The sequence below is a fragment of the Durio zibethinus genome, chromosome 7 (genome assembly GCF_047325235.1).
Source record: "Durio zibethinus cultivar Kanyao isolate XHJ-2024 chromosome 7, ASM4732523v1, whole genome shotgun sequence".
NCBI lineage: Eukaryota > Viridiplantae > Streptophyta > Magnoliopsida > Malvales > Malvaceae > Durio > Durio zibethinus.
Window position 1 is genome coordinate 25,417,949 of NC_143168.1, and position 17,791 is coordinate 25,435,739.

General features: G+C 33.1%; 1 long non-coding RNA gene and 1 pseudogene across 2 annotated transcripts; both read right to left on the bottom strand.

Annotated features, from left to right (window-relative positions):
* Window positions 1-8,660: 8,660 nt before the first annotated feature.
* Window positions 8,661-10,156, bottom strand: LOC111277875 (GDSL esterase/lipase At4g10955 pseudogene; annotated as a pseudogene).
* Window positions 10,157-15,865: 5,709 nt separating this feature from the next.
* On the bottom strand, window positions 15,866-17,407 carry LOC149518239 (uncharacterized). Of its 2 annotated transcripts, none has more exons than XR_016343699.1 (2): window positions 16,967-17,407; window positions 15,866-16,780 (listed from the first exon to the last, which is right to left on the bottom strand). It is a non-coding gene; the product is annotated as an uncharacterized LOC149518239 (long non-coding RNA). The 2 variants fall into 2 exon arrangements; XR_016343698.1 differs by having other exon boundaries at window positions 16,853-17,407.
* Window positions 17,408-17,791: the final 384 nt, after the last annotated feature.

Here is a 17,791-nt window from a genome sequence, read left to right on the forward strand (position 1 = left end):
GTTTTGGTACAAAGCAAATGGGAAAGGAAGTGAATTGGATACATGTCATTGGGATGGATGGTATGTCCAAATGATGAATATTCAGACAATTCTCAACATTAATCTAGGATTCTTTTTCAAAAACTCATTCCATTTACAGTTGAAGTCATCTTGAGCTTGGCGAACTCTGCCCCAGTCTTTGAGGGATCTTCAGATGTCTTTGATCTTTCATTCATGTGAGCCATTTGACCTGGATCTTTTTTTTTTTTTTTGGTACCAAAATCACCCTTTCAGGTTTTTAATTTGGTTCTCTTTTTTCATTTTTTCATTTTTTCATTTTCTCATTTTTTTCCTTTTTTTTTCTTTTTTTTTTTCTTTTCTCATTTTTCATCCAGTGTTGATATCTTTCATGTAGCATGATTTCATTGCTTCATCATGAGCATATCTTTGCTCAACCTATGATCATTCAAGTTGAGTATTCATATTTGATCCAAATGGACTTTTCAAGGTTGTAATGTAGGCCAAGGTGAAGGGTCATAAAAAAAGGGATATAATAGGCTCAAAATATGTATTAAAAAGGTTCAAAACCAAAGGATCATTTGATACAACTTGGCATTTTGCCCCCACATCGTTTCACTATTTTTTCTTTCTTCACACAAAAGATTCTCATTACTTTGTCCCAAGTCATGTGTGGCTTTTATTTTTCTTTTGCTTTTCTTTCTCTTTCCATTTTGGAGACCTTTTGTGGTGTTTTTTTTTTTTTCCAAAATTTACCCTCCAGTGTAGAGGGTGATCCTTGGTTGGGGTTCTTCAAAAAAATGATAAGCTCAAAAGGGTAACAATAAATGGTTTTTCAAATGGTAAAAGAAAGATGGCCATTTTTCATCTCAATTGTGAATACCTTTCTTGAACATCATCTATTGAACAAAGCTCATGAACTTGTATAAAAGATTGCACACCTTCAAGATATATCTCTTTCATCTCTGGTAATGGCTTACCCTCTTTATTTTCGCTCAAATCATCTCCTCTGTGAATGAGTTCTCAAAATTAAATTCCAGAATTATTGTTACCATTGTCTAAATATTCATCCTCTGAAATTTAAGAATGGGAATGAAAGATAACAGGGCATGGAATAATGGTCAAGTGAAAGAGAAAATGTAATGAAATGCATTAACTTGCCCTTATTAAGATGATAACAAGTGAAATCATATTGCACAAAGAAATCCAACAATCACTCGAAAAGAAATCTTAAAATGACAAAAAACCTTCAACCCGCCTTATGTCCATTGACATCTTGCCCCTCAATTCATTGTGAATCTCCGGATCCTTTTTGTTCTTGACTTTCGTTCAGAGCACTAACATTAGATGCCGTTACTTTTCCCTGATCAAAACTTACCATTCCATCATTGATCAATCGTTGCACCTTATACTTTAAAGCAGTGCAATTTTTAGTAGAATGGCCAGTAATTCCATAATGATAATCACAATGGGCTGTAGGATCATACCACTTTGGATAGGGTGGTTTAAGTGGTTCCACATGGCTGGGGGCAATCAAGTGGCTATTATAGAGTTCTCGATATAACTCTGTATAAGTCATAGGGATTGGATCAAATACAGGTTTTTCTCGAGTAGTTCTTTGTTCTCGTGAGCCACTTGCTGGGTGAGTAGGACGAATTTGGGTTCTTACAGGAGCTTGAATGTTAAGGCGGTAAGTGGATGAATAAGATGGTTGTGGGGCTAGCTGGTAGGGGTAGGATGAGGCATTATTCACAGCAGGATAGTATGGAGAGTAACCATGGGATGGATAGGGTTGATAACCCCCGAATTGTTGTCTATCAAAGCTCACAGCTTGAGCTTGAGCTTCTTTTTTTTCTGATGTCTTCTTGGTTTCTCCTCCTCTCAACTTGCCATTTTTTATGGCACTTTCAATAATTTCTCCAGAGATTACCATGTCAGCAAAATTCTTTGTTGCATTCTCTATCATCTTTTCATAATAGGGAGGCTTTAAAGTGCTAACAAACAGCACTGTGGTCTCTTTCTCTGTCAATGGAGGTTGTACCTGTGAAGCTATATCCCTCCATCTCTGGACGTATTCTTGAAAAGATTCATTTGACTTTTTCTCCAGATTGTGCAAAGATAAACGATCAGGGGCCAAATCGATGATGTGTCGATATTGGCTGATGAAGTCATGAGCCATATCGCTCCAGGAGCGAATGTTGGTTCTATCCAACTGAACATACCACCTGGCAGCAGAACCAGTAAGACTATCCTGGAAGACATGCATCAAGAGTTTTTCATCATGTGCATGAGCTGCCATCTTTCTACAATACATGGTGATGTGGGTTTTGGGGCACTTTGTACCGTCATATTTTTCAAATTTTGGTACTTTGAATTTATAGGGGATAACCACATCAGGAACTAGGCAGAGCCCAGCAGCATCAACTGACCTATAACAGCTAAATCCTTCCACAGCCCGTAGCCTCTGCTCTAGCATGCTAATTTTGGAGCTTTCCTCAGCTTCCACCCTTACCTTTTCCTTGTCCTTCTCTTTTACATCATCTAGATCAGAAATTGGTTCTGCTGCCTTTTCAGTGAAGACTGGATTTATATAGCTATTATACTGCCCTGGGTTGAAAGCTGATGGCATTCCAAGACATGTTGGATATGCAAAATGTTATGGTGGGACCTCTTGGGTAGACTGGGCTTGAGGTGGGCCAAAACCTGAAGGGTATAATGGGTCAGCCACTTCTTGCTGGCTTGTACTTCCTTCAACTCCTTTTCCTTTATTCATATTATTGAGAGCCTCCAGAATTTTGCTAAGTTCATTTTCAATCTTTTCCTGAGCTTTTTCTAGCTTTTCAAATCTATGAGAACTTTCTTCCTCCATTTGCCTTGCTCTGGATCTTGTGTTGTATGGATGAGCAAGGTTTTCGCTAGATGGAGCTATCCTCGGACCTTGAGTACCATACTTATGATTAGAAATGTTATGCTGTACCTTATGTATGATGCTTTGATACACAAATGAAATGTACATTTTTTGAATGAAATCTAGTATGAAATGAATACAAATGATTGTGTTGAAACATGATCATGAAAAGAATACAGATGCATACAATCAGACAAACAACATAGTTAGTTTCGTGGATGAAACGTAAGTGATGTTGATGCATAATGTTACATATGATAAAAATAATACACAAAGTTAAGCAATCAAAATGATTAGATAAACACCCTTTTTTGTGTCCTAATTTCAGGGTATATCTATCATTGGGTAGAAAGGGCTCTATCTTAGGTGTAGGCACTCTTAAGGTTCACTACATGCGGTTTTAAGGTCAAAGTCTAAAGGTTCTCAAATTGCTCCTTACATCATTGTCCATCACAGACTAGTAAGGCACCCTAATCCTCACCCATTACAGGCTACAAGCGGAAAAGGTTCAATTTGAGTGGGAGTATTTCGCTAGCCACTGCGGAGGCATTAGACCTCACGAAAGCAATAGGTACTTTACTCTCTCCTAGAGGGACGGAGCTCGGGTATAGAGCTCATGTTATGCACATGCACATGAATGACATAATTAACAAGATAAATAAACAGGAATGAATAATAACACATATATACAAAAATGGTTCAATTTTATTAGGCTTTTGGATAACACAAATTATTTGCTGGCCTGACTCTCAAAGTCCCCAGTGGAGTCGCCAAGCTGTCATAACGTCTAGATCCGGGGATCTATCGCTAGACATTGACTTTTAGGGAGTCGCCACCAATCTTTTTTATCTAGGTGCGATTGGCCACCTATGGAATCTGTCCTTTCAGGGAACACCTAAGCTTAAGGGTCCCTAAAAAAATAGGTTCAGGTCTGCTAACCAGAACAGGGTTCGAGAGTTCGGTTACGTGTGAGGAAGGTTATAGCACCCTCACAACGCCCATCAAAAGATGGTACCAGCTGAAATTTATGTTATCCAAAAGCCTTAAAATTTTACCAAGTAATTAGTTGTTGGAAATTATTCTCAATTGACTCTAATACTTTTAGCAGAAAATTGAAAAAATTCCCTCACCTCAGGAGTATGCAAGAAAGAACTACTGTTTCACTTGCAGAGGCTCCGTCGTCGGATTATTTAAAGAAAAAAAAAATCAAAATTAAGATAGAAAGGAAGGAAAGAATGAATTTTTTTGTAGGAAAAATTGATACTTTCAACTTTTCCCCAAAAATATTTTTTTTGAAATTTTGATTTTCAAGGAAAATTGATACTTTCAACTTTTCCTCAAAAACCCTTTTTTTGAAAATTTATTTCTAAGGAAAATTGATACTTTCAACTTTTCCCCAAAAATATTTTTTTTGAAATTTTGATTTTCAAGGAAAATTGATACTTTCAACTTTTCCCTAAAAATATTTTTTTTTTTGAAATTTATTTCTGAGAAAAATTGATACTTTCAACTTTTCCCCAAAAATATTTTTTTGAAATTTTGATTTTCAAGGAAAATTGATACTTTCAACTTTTCCCTAAAAATATTTTTTTTTGAAATTTATTTCTGAGGAAAATTGATACTTTCAACTTTTCTCCAAAAATATTTTTTTTTGAAATTTTGTATTTTTATTTAAAGAAAATAAAATAATAAAAAATAAATAAAAAGAATATTACATAAACCTAATCTAATAAATAAAAAATAAAATAAACAAAGAAAAAAAAAAAAAAAAAACCTGGAGCGGCTCGGATCGCGGCTCGGCTCGGCTCGGCTCAAGGAAGAGAAACGGCTCGGGGGGAGCGGCTTGGCGGCTCGGCTCGGCTCAGCTCGGCTCGGGGGGGGCTGGCACGCGAGGGTCAGAAAGCGGGTCGACGCCCGGGTCGGGTCGGGTTCGACAAAACGCGCGGATCCTCTGGGTTACTTAAGGCCAAAACGACGTCGTTTTGGGAGGGTATAAAAGGCAATCTCCTTCGTTTTTTCGACAGAACGCTCCTCCCTCTCTCTCTCTTCTTCCCTTTTTCTCTCCCTTCTCTCTAAAAACCGAAGAACACCGGTGCCGGATTCTGGAAAATGTCGCCGGAATCTGGAAATTTCGTCGGAAGTTGGCCGGAAGATCGCCGGTTTCTGGGGTTCTTCGCCGGAAACTGGGTAGGTCGTCGGAAACTTCAATGTTCGCCGGAATTGTTGCCGGAAAATTCAAATTTTGCCGGAATTTTCGCCGGATTCTGGAAATTTCCCAGAAATTTCCATAAAAAATTTTCGCCAAAAATCTCTAAAAATTTTTTCTCACTCCTAGAACGCTCCTAAACTTTTCCTAGCTTCCTATACGCCTCCTTTTCTCTCAAATCAGTAGCTTTGCTTACTGTTTTCTGTGTGTCTTGCATTCTGTTCCAGAGTCCCTTTTATAGGGATTGATCAGGAGTTCCTGATCAATTCCAATTCCTCCTTGGACGGGAATTCAATCTTTGAATCCCACTGGACTCTTCTGATTGAATTCCCATTTCCAATGGGATTCTTCAGCCTTCAATCTTAGCCCTCCAAAATCAAAATCAAATAAAATAAAAAACTAGATAATTAGAGAAGATAAATCAGCAGATATTATAGGATAAATAATAATAAAAAAATATATCAGATATATAATTAGATAAGTAAAAATACAAAAATGAATAAAATAAAAAAGATAAAAAATATATATATATACATAAATAATAAAATACACATAAATATTAACAAAAATAAATAAATAAATATATACATATATTAATACATAATAATAATAATAAATAATACAATACATAAAATACAAAAGAAGAAGAAAAGAGAAAAAAAATACAAGATAAAATTGAATTGGGCTTACCCATTTGGGCCAGGCCCAATTGATCTGGGCCGGACCCAATTGGGTGTCTACATCCAGTATTTGTGGTGAAATACAGTATTATTAATTTTATTAGGATTGACAATTAAAAAAGAAGCAGAAGATAATCCAAGCTGAGAACCATTTGTTTTTGGTAATATTTCATTTTTACTTGAAACTTTTAAAATTCAACTTTTGAATCCACAATCTTTTAAAAATATTACAGAAAAAAAAGTAAATAATTTATTTAGAACAATTTTGAAAAAAATCATGATCTAAAACATAATTTTTTTGAAACAATCTAGAAGGCAACGGATGGTTGATAACTTTTTCTACAAAGAATAAAGAAAAATACCCCCCCCCCCCCCCCCAAATGAATAAGTTCTTAATTCTTATGCAAAGCCAAATTTTGAAGAATATATCACGTGACCCAACTAGTTAGGGCATGATGTTGTAGAAATGTCATGTGAACCCTCGCATAATGCTAGTTTTGGCATATAATTACTACAGACCAAATAAAGCACCAAATTATAGTTCTTGCTTGTCAGGCAGTACTGCGGATTTCACCAGTCCAAAATTTGATCTGAATGAATCATATTCCTCTTTTATACCAAGGGCCAAAATTAATCGGGTAATGCATTATCTATTAATCAACAAGACAAGTGGCTAGTCAAGGGAGGCAAGGTCATATGTCATTGTTACCATTGTTTTATTCGTTTCCTAGTTTTATTTTTTATTTTTAGTTTTTTGGCAATTTCAGTATGCCTATATCACGAGCCGATGTAATGTAAAGCGGACAACCGCTCTTTAGTACCCAAAAAAAAAAAAAAAAGACCAAACTTGGATAGGCAACCCGAATCATATCTTGGAGAATTATAAGTTGCATACCACTTGATGGAGACTCAAACACATTCAAACCTGATGGAAATTAGAAAAGTATCCACTAAAACTTATCCAAAGAAACTAGAAAAATAAAAATAAAAACGAGGAAGAAAAATATCTCACTTCTTCGTGGGACAACAAATATGAGGCAACCCTCAAACAAAGAGCTCCTATGATATTTATTTTATTTTAACTTTGGTGCTTATTTCTGTCTTTGATTGCCACAAGGTAAATATGGAGTTAGTTCTGTCTTTGATTGCCACAAGGTAAATATGGAGTTAGTCAAAAGTTATGTTGCAATTCGTTTGAAAATTTTGGAAGATTACCAATAATAATGGAGATGGCATCTTCTTTATTCTGTATTTCATTTGGTTTGACTAAGATTCTCACATATCCATAATCCCATATGCCTTTAAAGTTTTTACTTCTTTGTTATTAAATGCAATTTGATTGGCTACTGACAACAAAATATAGACCTGATCAAATGGCATTCAAAATGAGAATATTGACAGACTGGAGCTGCTCCAAATATACAAAGGATTACAAAATAACCATCCTTGAAAATCAATTTCATAGGTGTTTACTAATTGAAGGAACAAATTTTATTTGCTAAGGGGTCTTGGCATGATTGGCTTCACTAAGATTTTGCTTGGTATGGGAATGATGGAAAGGTCTATGAATGAAAAAGAAAATTGTAATTAACAATTACGCCATGCAAAATAAGAAAGTGATTATGAAACTTGACATTCGATTTAGAAAATATTTTTATATATATATATTTTTATCTTTTTTATCAAATAAAGTTTAAGATCAAAGTGCATTTGAATTAAGAATTTTGAAATTTTAAAAAATTAAATTAAAACATAATTATTTAATTAAATAATAATATCATGAGTTGAGCCAAATCCAATTGATTTTAAAAATCCAAAACTCGACTTGAGACCATTGGAACTGCTCGTTGTAAGTCAAGCTGACAGGCCTAAAGCTTGAAAAAGGTTAATAGTATGATATTCTTTTAATAAAGTGATTTTAGCAAGAATACCTCTGTCTAGTACTATTAATTACCCACATATATGCCAACCTGTTACGAAATTAAGAAATTAATTGATGTCTCTTAATAAAAAAAAAATCGCCCCTTAAGGGCTACAACAACCATGCACAGAAAGAAGAAGAAAATGGAAATTAGAACCATTTTTTAAATACATACTTTTTAAGTGTCCTATTAGTAAAAATGTGATTACCAGGCTTGAGCTCATCCCATTTCCGGACTTCCATCTTTCTTCCTTTAACTCCAAACCAATGTTTGAGTTACAGCTGGGTACATACTTTAAAGTACTTCAAATTCATAGACGGAAAGAAGGGTTCTGGGAAGCAAAAAAAAAAAAAAAAAAAAGAATGATTAAAGAATCCAAATGACCGAATATTGATCGTGAAAATTGGATAATCCTATAAAGTAACGGGACCAATGGTTTACTTTAAAAGATATCGGGATGGACTTTATCAAAGTTTAGTAACAGCAAAAGACTTGAAATTCAAGCTGGGGTATTATGTAAAATCGGCCCCATAACAAATTCAGACAAGTATGCAATGGAATTAAGCCATTAAAGCCAAGAGTGGAGAATCGAATAAATATGAGGAAAATGTTCTTACGCAAGCCAAAAGGCATCCTTGATGAATCATCTGCCTTATTATGGTGACCATGACACACTACAAGTGATGAATGAAGAGTGAACGCTTGCATATATACGCAACACAAGCTAATGTATCGGAGTTTCTTTTTGCAGTGTTGTCATAACCGAATCGGCCGACCGATTCAATCGGTAATCAATGGTCTTTTCAATCCAATAAGGCTATTTGAACAGGTTGCTAGTCGGACCGAACCATTATTTTTAATATATTAAATAAAACGTTTAGATACTGGCAATAAAATATAAACCTGATCGAATTCCATTAAACACATCGACAGGAGTTTGTCCAATATACAAAAAGCTTTTTCATTTCCAGTAATATAGTACAATCTTACTACAACCAGTCAAAGACAGGGGGGACACTCAGGCTCAAACAAGCCTCAGGAAATTACTATTGGGATTTATATCAAATTATATATTATAGATTTTCATTTTTCACTTTTTTGAAAGACGAGTTGTAAAGTCTATAGTATTATTCCTGAGATAATCGGCTGGCATCATGCAGTTGATGACACGAAGAAGACAATGCAATCTATGTTTCCTTAGTACTATTAGTACTTGTAAACACTGCACCTCAAGTTCAGGTCAGGCCTCCACCACTGGTATAGCCCATGAGCATGCATAATATCTGGTGGAGGATTTAGATTCACTGTCAGATTTGCAGAAGGAAGCAGATGCAACGGTTCCGAAGTTTCGACACCTTTTATTTCCACCGCACTCATAAATAGATTTGTCAGTGAGTGCTGGCTTGTTAACCTCGCAATAGCCTCGGCACCAATATCTTCCAGCTTTCTCCTGTGCTCGAAATAACCGATATATTCAGCGCATATGGGGTCTTCTGATTCACAAATAGGCATGGGATCCATCCAGATATAGCAGCGAATGAATCTTCAAATCCATTTCCATTCCTTGAATTGTTATTGTTACCATTTGTAGCAGCAGCAAAAGCAAGTCCAGCCTTGATTACAGTGCCTGCAATCGAAGTCCATGTCTCACTTTCTTATCTTTGATTCTCTCAATTGGGGGAGATATGAATGGCGGGTTAAAGAGGAAAGTTTCCAAGAAATAGCCTGTCTTGGCCATAGTCTTTCCAGCAAGCATTGCCATGGCTGCTCCTAGGGAATGACCAGTTAACCAGACATTTGAACCACGCACAGCAAAAACCACGTCTCGAACAGCATTTATGGCAATCGCAAAACGAGTAGTCTGGTGGAGTCCATTTCGGATTACATCGATATCCAAGTCAAGATCTCTTGCAAAGGAGTCTCGTTTCATTAAAGTACCTCGGAAGGCAATTGCATAGCGAGGGCTCCTATCAATTGTACGATGATATATTCTATCAATTGTACGATGATATGGATAAGGTGAAGGATTATATTCAAATATGGCACCGAAGATGGAAGTATCATCATCATCAACAAGCTGATGAATCAACTTGAAGTGGAAAAACTCCCACCAAGGAGGAGCAAGACATTGAGAACCTTTACATCTTGCCTGGCGATCACTTTCCAGCACGTAGACACCCCCAACCAAACAGGCTGCTACAGGCCTCCGATAATGTGCATTGTTCCAATCAATACTATTTAGGTGCGAGGGCCCTGAAGAGCTAAAATGTTCACTTCCAGAGTCCATTATAACACCTGAAATTCTTGCTTTTTCTTGTTGATTTCCACGAATATTGCTGAGATTTTGGTGCAATTAAACCTGATGTGGGTGATGATTAATGAAGATTTGAAATAAATTTAATGTGCTTGGTTGGGAAGACATGCATAAAAGCAGCTGTCTCTGCCATAGGACACAATTGTTAGTATATATATATATAAATATTTATATATTATGAAATTATATGTACAATCAAAATTTACAATCACAGATTTACAGTTAAAAATCGACAACACATGCGTATCTAACATAACTATAAATTAATGAATAAACCAAATAAACTAATTACACCCTGTGACTGGGAAGAAAGAAAACGTAGGAGTTTAATTGTTTTTTCTCACTTTTCCACACTAACCGAAACACCAAAAGATAAAATTTAAATTTATTTTATTTTATTTTCCTTCAATATTTTATTTATGATATTAAAGTTGTGATTGAATTAATATCAAATTAGTTAATGAATATCAATCCTTAATTACAATCAGAAGTGAAAGTCTATTACTTATGGTGTTTTTCATTTCACATGTTTATTTTCTTAATTATATTTTAAAAACAATCAATTATTTATATTTTATAAGTATAATTCATAAAAGCTAAATTCCATCAAATCTCTTGTGGTTTAAACTTTTCTCACATATTATTTACATTTTGAAAGTACAATAGTTATCTTAAATGTATTAATAACATATAATAGATATGTAACACACAAAAATAACAAATATTTATGTATTCTATATATATTACTAAGTAAGTAGAAGAACAATCGAGGTTCCCCCAGTCTTGGGGTTTTCCTCAAAGAATAAACAAAATATAAATAAAAAAAACAGATAAATAAAGGCCAGAATGAGAGAAAAAGAGTGAAATAAATGACAACAGTTGCGTGGACTATATATTAATATAATGCTAGACTCTTAATTAAGATTTAAATTTTTATAATCTCAAATTAAAAGAGAGAGAGAGAGAGAGAGAGAGAAAGAGAATACCAAGATAGGATAAGTGAGAAATAAACTTCTCATCCTAATTTCTTCTTTTGAACTTTGGAGTTCAGTTTGTCTACTTTCTTTGTAATAAACACAACCAATTTATAGATGGGAGAAAGGTGTCTGGGAACCAAATAATAGGGGACGGTAAGACGAATAAGAATATTAAAGAAAAACAAAATAAAATTGGATATACCAAATTCTCATCTATACATTTTTTTAACATACAAAAAAATAAAGTTCTATACATATCTAATAAGAGGAATATAATTTAAAAAAAAAAAAAAAACAGAATAAATAAGCCAATGAAACGTGTGTAGAATCCGTACTTAATTGACTACTATTTAAACGGAGTGCACTATCGCTTTTGTTTGGGTTGAAAAAATAAAAATAAAAAAAATAAAACGGGAAATCGGAAGTGAACTTTAGATAAGAAGATTATGATTTTGGGTCTAAGAGGAAAGAAAACATGCAAGACTCAAGTACTACTTAAGTATTTTTGTCCAATTTCATAAACCTAAAAAAAAAAGTAATTATTTAAATTGCATGTGTTATGGCATAAGCATATATGAAAAGATTTTTTTAATTAGACAATTATTTATTATTTTTTGTAATCAAGTAATTAAATTGTTAAATTACACTATAATATAATAAATTAAAAAAATCATATGTATTGTTTCATTGATTGAAAAAAAATGGACACTTAATCCAATTAATTCACATAATTATTTTTAAAAAATAATACTTAATAAATTTAAATTTTAAATTTGAATATCTACAATTCTTTTTTCAAACATCATGACTTCTTTTTAATCAAAAATAAAATAAATAAATTGAAGCAGAAATACGGTACAAGAATCAAACTGCCAAGGTAAGGATTAATTTTATTAAAGGCACATTTAGTCTAAATACAATATGAGAACAAATTAAATGAAATAGTTCATCTTTTTCATTGAAAAATGTGCATGTAAAAATATTAATAAATATTTATCATTTAATAATCACATATAATTAATTGATAATTAATTATTTTTTCAAGAAAATAATAGCATGTTTGCACTTAACATGAATTAATTGTTTCACAAATTTTTAAATATAATTAAAGATTTTTTTTGAGGTTTTATTTATAATCAAGTGTTATATCTTTATAATCAATTATTATACAGGGATATGTCAAAAAAAAAAAAAGAGAGAGAAAAAAAAAAGAAAAAAATTATTATGACATCATGCACTATTGAAATGAATAAAGAAAAAAAATCCAAAATAGAAAATGCCAAAAAAAATTTGTTGAAATGAATACCTTTTTTCGAAATCATTTTTCTAAAGGGAACTGCTTTTCAATTTAAATGTTTATACTTGAAATAATAAATAGTTGTATTTTATTATCCTTTCACAAATATAAAAATTTATCCTTTATTACTCCTTTGAACTTGATTGAATTCTTTTACAATAAATCTTAATTAAAGATCACCCTCTATACTTAAGGGTAAAAATGAACACATTTAAGGATTAAGAATAGGGATACCTAAATGGAATCCCATACATTGAGGCAAAGGTTCAATATAAAAGTTCATAATAAATTTTAAATCCACTTAGTGAAAGAATGCAAAAGAAAAGAAAAGAAAAAAGGAAAGGAAAGGAATAATAAAAGAAGGAAAAAGAAATGAAATGAATGGGTGGAAAGTAAAAAAGAATAGACCTCAGAGTGTATCCTTCGAACGAAAAAATGATCTTTAGTTTTAAATATCCTTAAAGACTTATTTTAGACCTTTTTGTCTTTTTCCTTAACAACCCCAAACATTAACCTACATTATAACCTTTGAAAAGTCTATATTGGATCAAACATAAAGGCTTAAAATTGAAAAGTTTTTCTTAAAAAACTGACCATGAATCTTTTGAGTCCCCATTTATTACATAATTTCTTGTTTGGATCGTTAACCCCTTCTCAAAAAAATTCTTGTCCTCTTTTGGATTAGTTTTGAATTTTTTTAAGTGCATGGTGTGTTAATAAAAAATTTAAAAAAAGGAGAAAAAATAGAAATAAAAATGGCTCTAGGGTGAAAACCCTAAAAAGAGCAATTTAGAGCAAACCTTAAATGTCACTCTTAATGCTAAACATGGTAGATGCTAAACAGATAAGCCAAACCTTATTGAAAGATCTAAAATATCAAACTCCCATAAGTTTGATGAGTTGATTTAAAAAATCTCAATTTTTGTCCATTTTCAAATAATTTTTCAAAATCTCAAACCCTTACAGTTAACCTTGACATATATCAAAATATAGCATTTGGAAACTAAGGAAAATGTTGAATATGTTTGGTTTTCAAGAAATCCATATTTTTAGAAAAGCTTATATTTCATTTGTGAGCTTGCATGAAAAATTATATGCCTCTTTTATTCCGTTCAAGTATTGAAATCCTTTTGAATATATAAGAATATTTGTCTACATAACCATTTAATCCTTTAGGAAAAAAAAGTTTCACTTTTTTCATTTCTGATAAGGATTGCCAAATTCTAAAAAAGTTCAAACCTAGTTTAGTTGACGCCTAGATTATCTAGCAATAATAAAGTTTTAAGCCTAGATTATCTAGAACCAATGAAATCTTAAGCCCAGTGTAATTGGCAAGCCTAGATTATCTGACACCAATGAAGTCTTAAGCCTAGATTATCTAGCATTAATGAGATTTAAGCCCATATTAGTTGGCACATAAGCTTAGTTTAGTTGGCACATAAGCCTAGATTAATTGGCACATAAGCCCAAATTAGCTAAAAAATATATACCCCTTTTATCCCCTTTAAGTAGTAAAGTCTTTTTAAATTAACAATTATCTTTAGGGGTGCAATCATCCAATTCATTGAGAGAGAGATTGTTCACTTCTTTCATTTTTAAAAGGAATTGTCAATTCCTTATAAAAATTTAAGTCTACACAAAAAGTTAAGCCTCAGTTTACCTGACGCTAGTGAAAATTTAAACTGAGCTTAGCTCGGACCCAATAAAATTTTAAGCCAAAATTTATTTGGCACCAAAGAAAGATTTTAAACCCAGTTTACTTGGCACTTGATGAAAATTTTAAATCCAGTTTACTTGGCACCAATGAAAGTTTAAGTCCAATTTATCTAACACCAAACAAAGATTTTAAACCCAATTTACTTGGTGCTTGATGAAAATTTTAAGTCCAGTTTACTTAGCATCAATGAAAATTTGAGCCTAGTTTTCAAGCCACTCAAAAAAGATTTTAAACCTAATTTATCTAGCACCAAAGAAAAAATTTAACCCTGATTTACTTAGCACCCAATGAAGATTTTAAAGCCCAGCTTAGCTAGCTAGCTCTCAGTGAAAATTTAAGCCCAATTGATCTAGCATGACATGAAAAGATTTTAAACCTAGTCTAACTATCACCTAATTTTAAACCAGATTGGCACTGAATTTTAATTGTAGTTTATCTAGCCCTTAATGAAATTTTAAGCCTAGTTTATCTGACCCTTAATGAAAATTTTAAGTTCAGTTTATCTTACCCCAATGTTTTTAAGATAGCCGGTACCTAAAGTTAAGCCCAGATTATTTGGCATCAAAAAAATTTTTTAAACCCAATTTATTTGGCTCCCAATGAATTTTTAAGCTCAGCTTAGCTAGCACACAATTTTAAGCCCAGTTTATTTAACACCTAATTTTAAGCTCAGTTTACTTAACCTCTAATAAAATTTTAGGCCCAGTTTAACTAGCATATAAGCCTAAGATTAGCTGGCATGAAAATCCAGATTAACGGTCACTTTATTCAACTTGCGATATTATCTCGATCGTTTTCTTATTTTTTAACTTACGATTCAATCCCAATCATCTTTATTTTTTGACTTATGGTTCAATTTTAGTCATTTTCATTCTTTGACTTACGACTCAGTCTCAGTCATTTTTATTCTTCGACTTACAATTCAATCTCGATTATCTTTATTTTTTGACTCTCAGCTTAATCTTAATGATCTTTATCCTTTGACGTGTGATTTAATCTTGATCATTTTTATTTTTTGATTTACGATTCAGTTTCGATTATTTTTATTCTTCGACTTGCAATTCAATCCCGATCATCTTTATTTTTTGACTTTCGACTTAGTTTCAATTATCTTTATCCTTTGACTTACGGTTCAATCTCAGTCTTTTTTTTTTTTTAACTTGTAGCTCAGTCCCAAGCTTCTTTATTTTTTAACTTACAGTTTAATTCTGATCATCTTTATTTTTTGACTCTCCATTTAGTCCCAATCATTTTATCTTTTGACTTACGGTTCAATTCCAGTTATTTTTATTTTTTAACTTGCAGCTTAGTTCAAATTATATTTATTCTTCAGCTCGTAATTTAATCTTGATCATTTTTATTTCATGACTTGTTATTTAATCCTAATAATCAATAATCTTTTATTTTTGGTTTACGAGTCAATCCTAACCATTCTTAATCGCTAACTTATGTAACATTTTGAACTATTTTTTGCAATTCATGAACTTTTCAACTTTTTCGAAGAAAATAAAAATAAAAATAAAAATAAAACAAAACAAAACAAAACAAAAAGGAAGGAAAAAAAAGAACAAAGGTTTCTCTCTTACTTAAAAGCACCATCCGAATAAAATTATCATTTATATTTTTACATTATTTTTAATTCTAAAAAAATACAAAAAAAGATAATTGTAAATACTTAATTTTATTTTAATTAATTTGAATTTGTTTGATCTTTTAAACACTATTTACATGTTTTTATTTGAATTGTTTAAACATTAAATCAAATTAAATTTGTTGAACTTGTTTTGAATTAATTATTTTGAATTTAATTTTATTATCATTTAGAATTTATTTAATTAATAGAAAAATTACAAAAAATATATATAAATAATTAATTAGTTAATCAAATTCTAAAAAATATAAAATAAAAATTAATTACAAAAAAATTTAAATTACATAAAAATAAATGAATTACAAAAAAGGAAAAAAAAAAAAGCAAAGAAAGTAGCCAGCAGCCACTGCCACAACAAGCCAAATGCCCAGGCCTCTGCAGTGCACCAGCCACTGCCCCTGCCCCTGCGCACCAGGCCAGCACCACACACTCTGTAATCCATGCTCCACCACTACCCTACACTCCACTACTCTGCGACTCTGCAAGTTTTGGACTGATTACAAACGGCTAGATTAAAAACCAAGGGAGGAGAACAGCACCTAGGGGCAGGAGGAACACACAAAAGTCCCATTAAACCATCCATCCTCTTCACCCAAGACAGCCCCTTTGCACCCTTCACCTTAGCACCCAGACCTGACACCCGCGCTGCCAAAGCCCCTTCACCCGCACAACCTTCAAACCATCTCCAAGCACCAAGCCCTTCACCTCTACCCCATAGCCCCCGATGCCAATCGGCCACCAAAAGCAGAGACCACCAGCAACCCCACCAAAGCCCCGCGGAGAGCCGAAAATCCCAAACTCCCAAACAGCCCCTTTCGCCACCTCCACAGCACATACACCAACCCCGGAGAACCCCTTTTCACCCTCACCAACATAAACTCTTCTCCATAAGCCCTTCAATCCGACCTTTCCCAAATCGGCCATCATTGCCCTTCCCCAACAAAAAGCAACCATCTACACAGCACCAATCTCCAGCCAAAAACCCCACACCAGAGCCCGTACAAACCCACCAAAAAACCCATCTGCAACCAAGAAACCAAAACCCAAAATAAAATCAAAATAAAAAATATCCATAGTTCTCCACAAGAAAGGAACCCAGCGCCGAGCAAGCCTTGCAAAACAAAACAAAAAAAAAAGGTCAGTTGATTTTAAAAAAAGAGAACAAAAAAAAAAGAAAAAAAACCTCGGAAGCCACGAAAGAAAGGCTGTAGAGACGGTGTGAGCGGTGGTGGCTTCCCTCGAGCAATCGACAATAGTAGAAAGGGAGAAAAAGGAAAGGAGAATATCATATTAAAACCTCGTAGAAATTCAACGGTGGAAGAGAGAGATTTCACGGTCTAAGTTTTTTGGTTTCAGTCTCAGATCTACCGATTTTGGGGTCATTCTAGCAAAAATTAAGGTTGGATCTATAACTGGGACATCAAGGAGAGGCTACCGTTGAAATTTGGGAGCCAAAAGACCACTGGTCGTTGACAGTGTCGGCGACACAGCTGTGACAATGCCGGCGAGGCTTCGCGGAAAATTGGGGGCTGGGAAAGCCTCTAGTTTTTTTTTTTTTTTTTTAAAGAAGAGAACTTTTTTTATATAAAGAAAAGAGGGTTTGAAATGAGATTAAAAAAAATTTAGCATTTATAGCTAAAAAAAAAAAAAGAAGGGAGGATCGGGTCAGCCTGACCCAGACTCGTGACCCGACTGATGATCCAAATTGGCCTAAGCTCTAACCCGTTCACCTCACCTAGCCCACCGGTCCAATCCAGGCCTATTCAGATATCCTTTAAATTGGGCTACTCTTGTGGATCATGTTAGATTTAAGTCCAATGTAAGTAAATTCAATTCACTTATTTATTATTTATTTATTTTTGCATGCATTTTTTATATTGATAAATATTTAATTATTTTTAACTATTGATAATGAAATAAATAAATAAATATTATTGTTATTGCATATTAAATTATTAAGAACATAATTTTAATTTTGCCTTACAAAAATCATGTGTTAATTTAATGCAAATAAATTAATTAAATTCTCTAACATCACTTAGATATTGAGATATTTAAGAAATTTTATGAATATTTACTCGAAAACCTTTTATAAAATAATTTATTTTTGAATATTACTTAG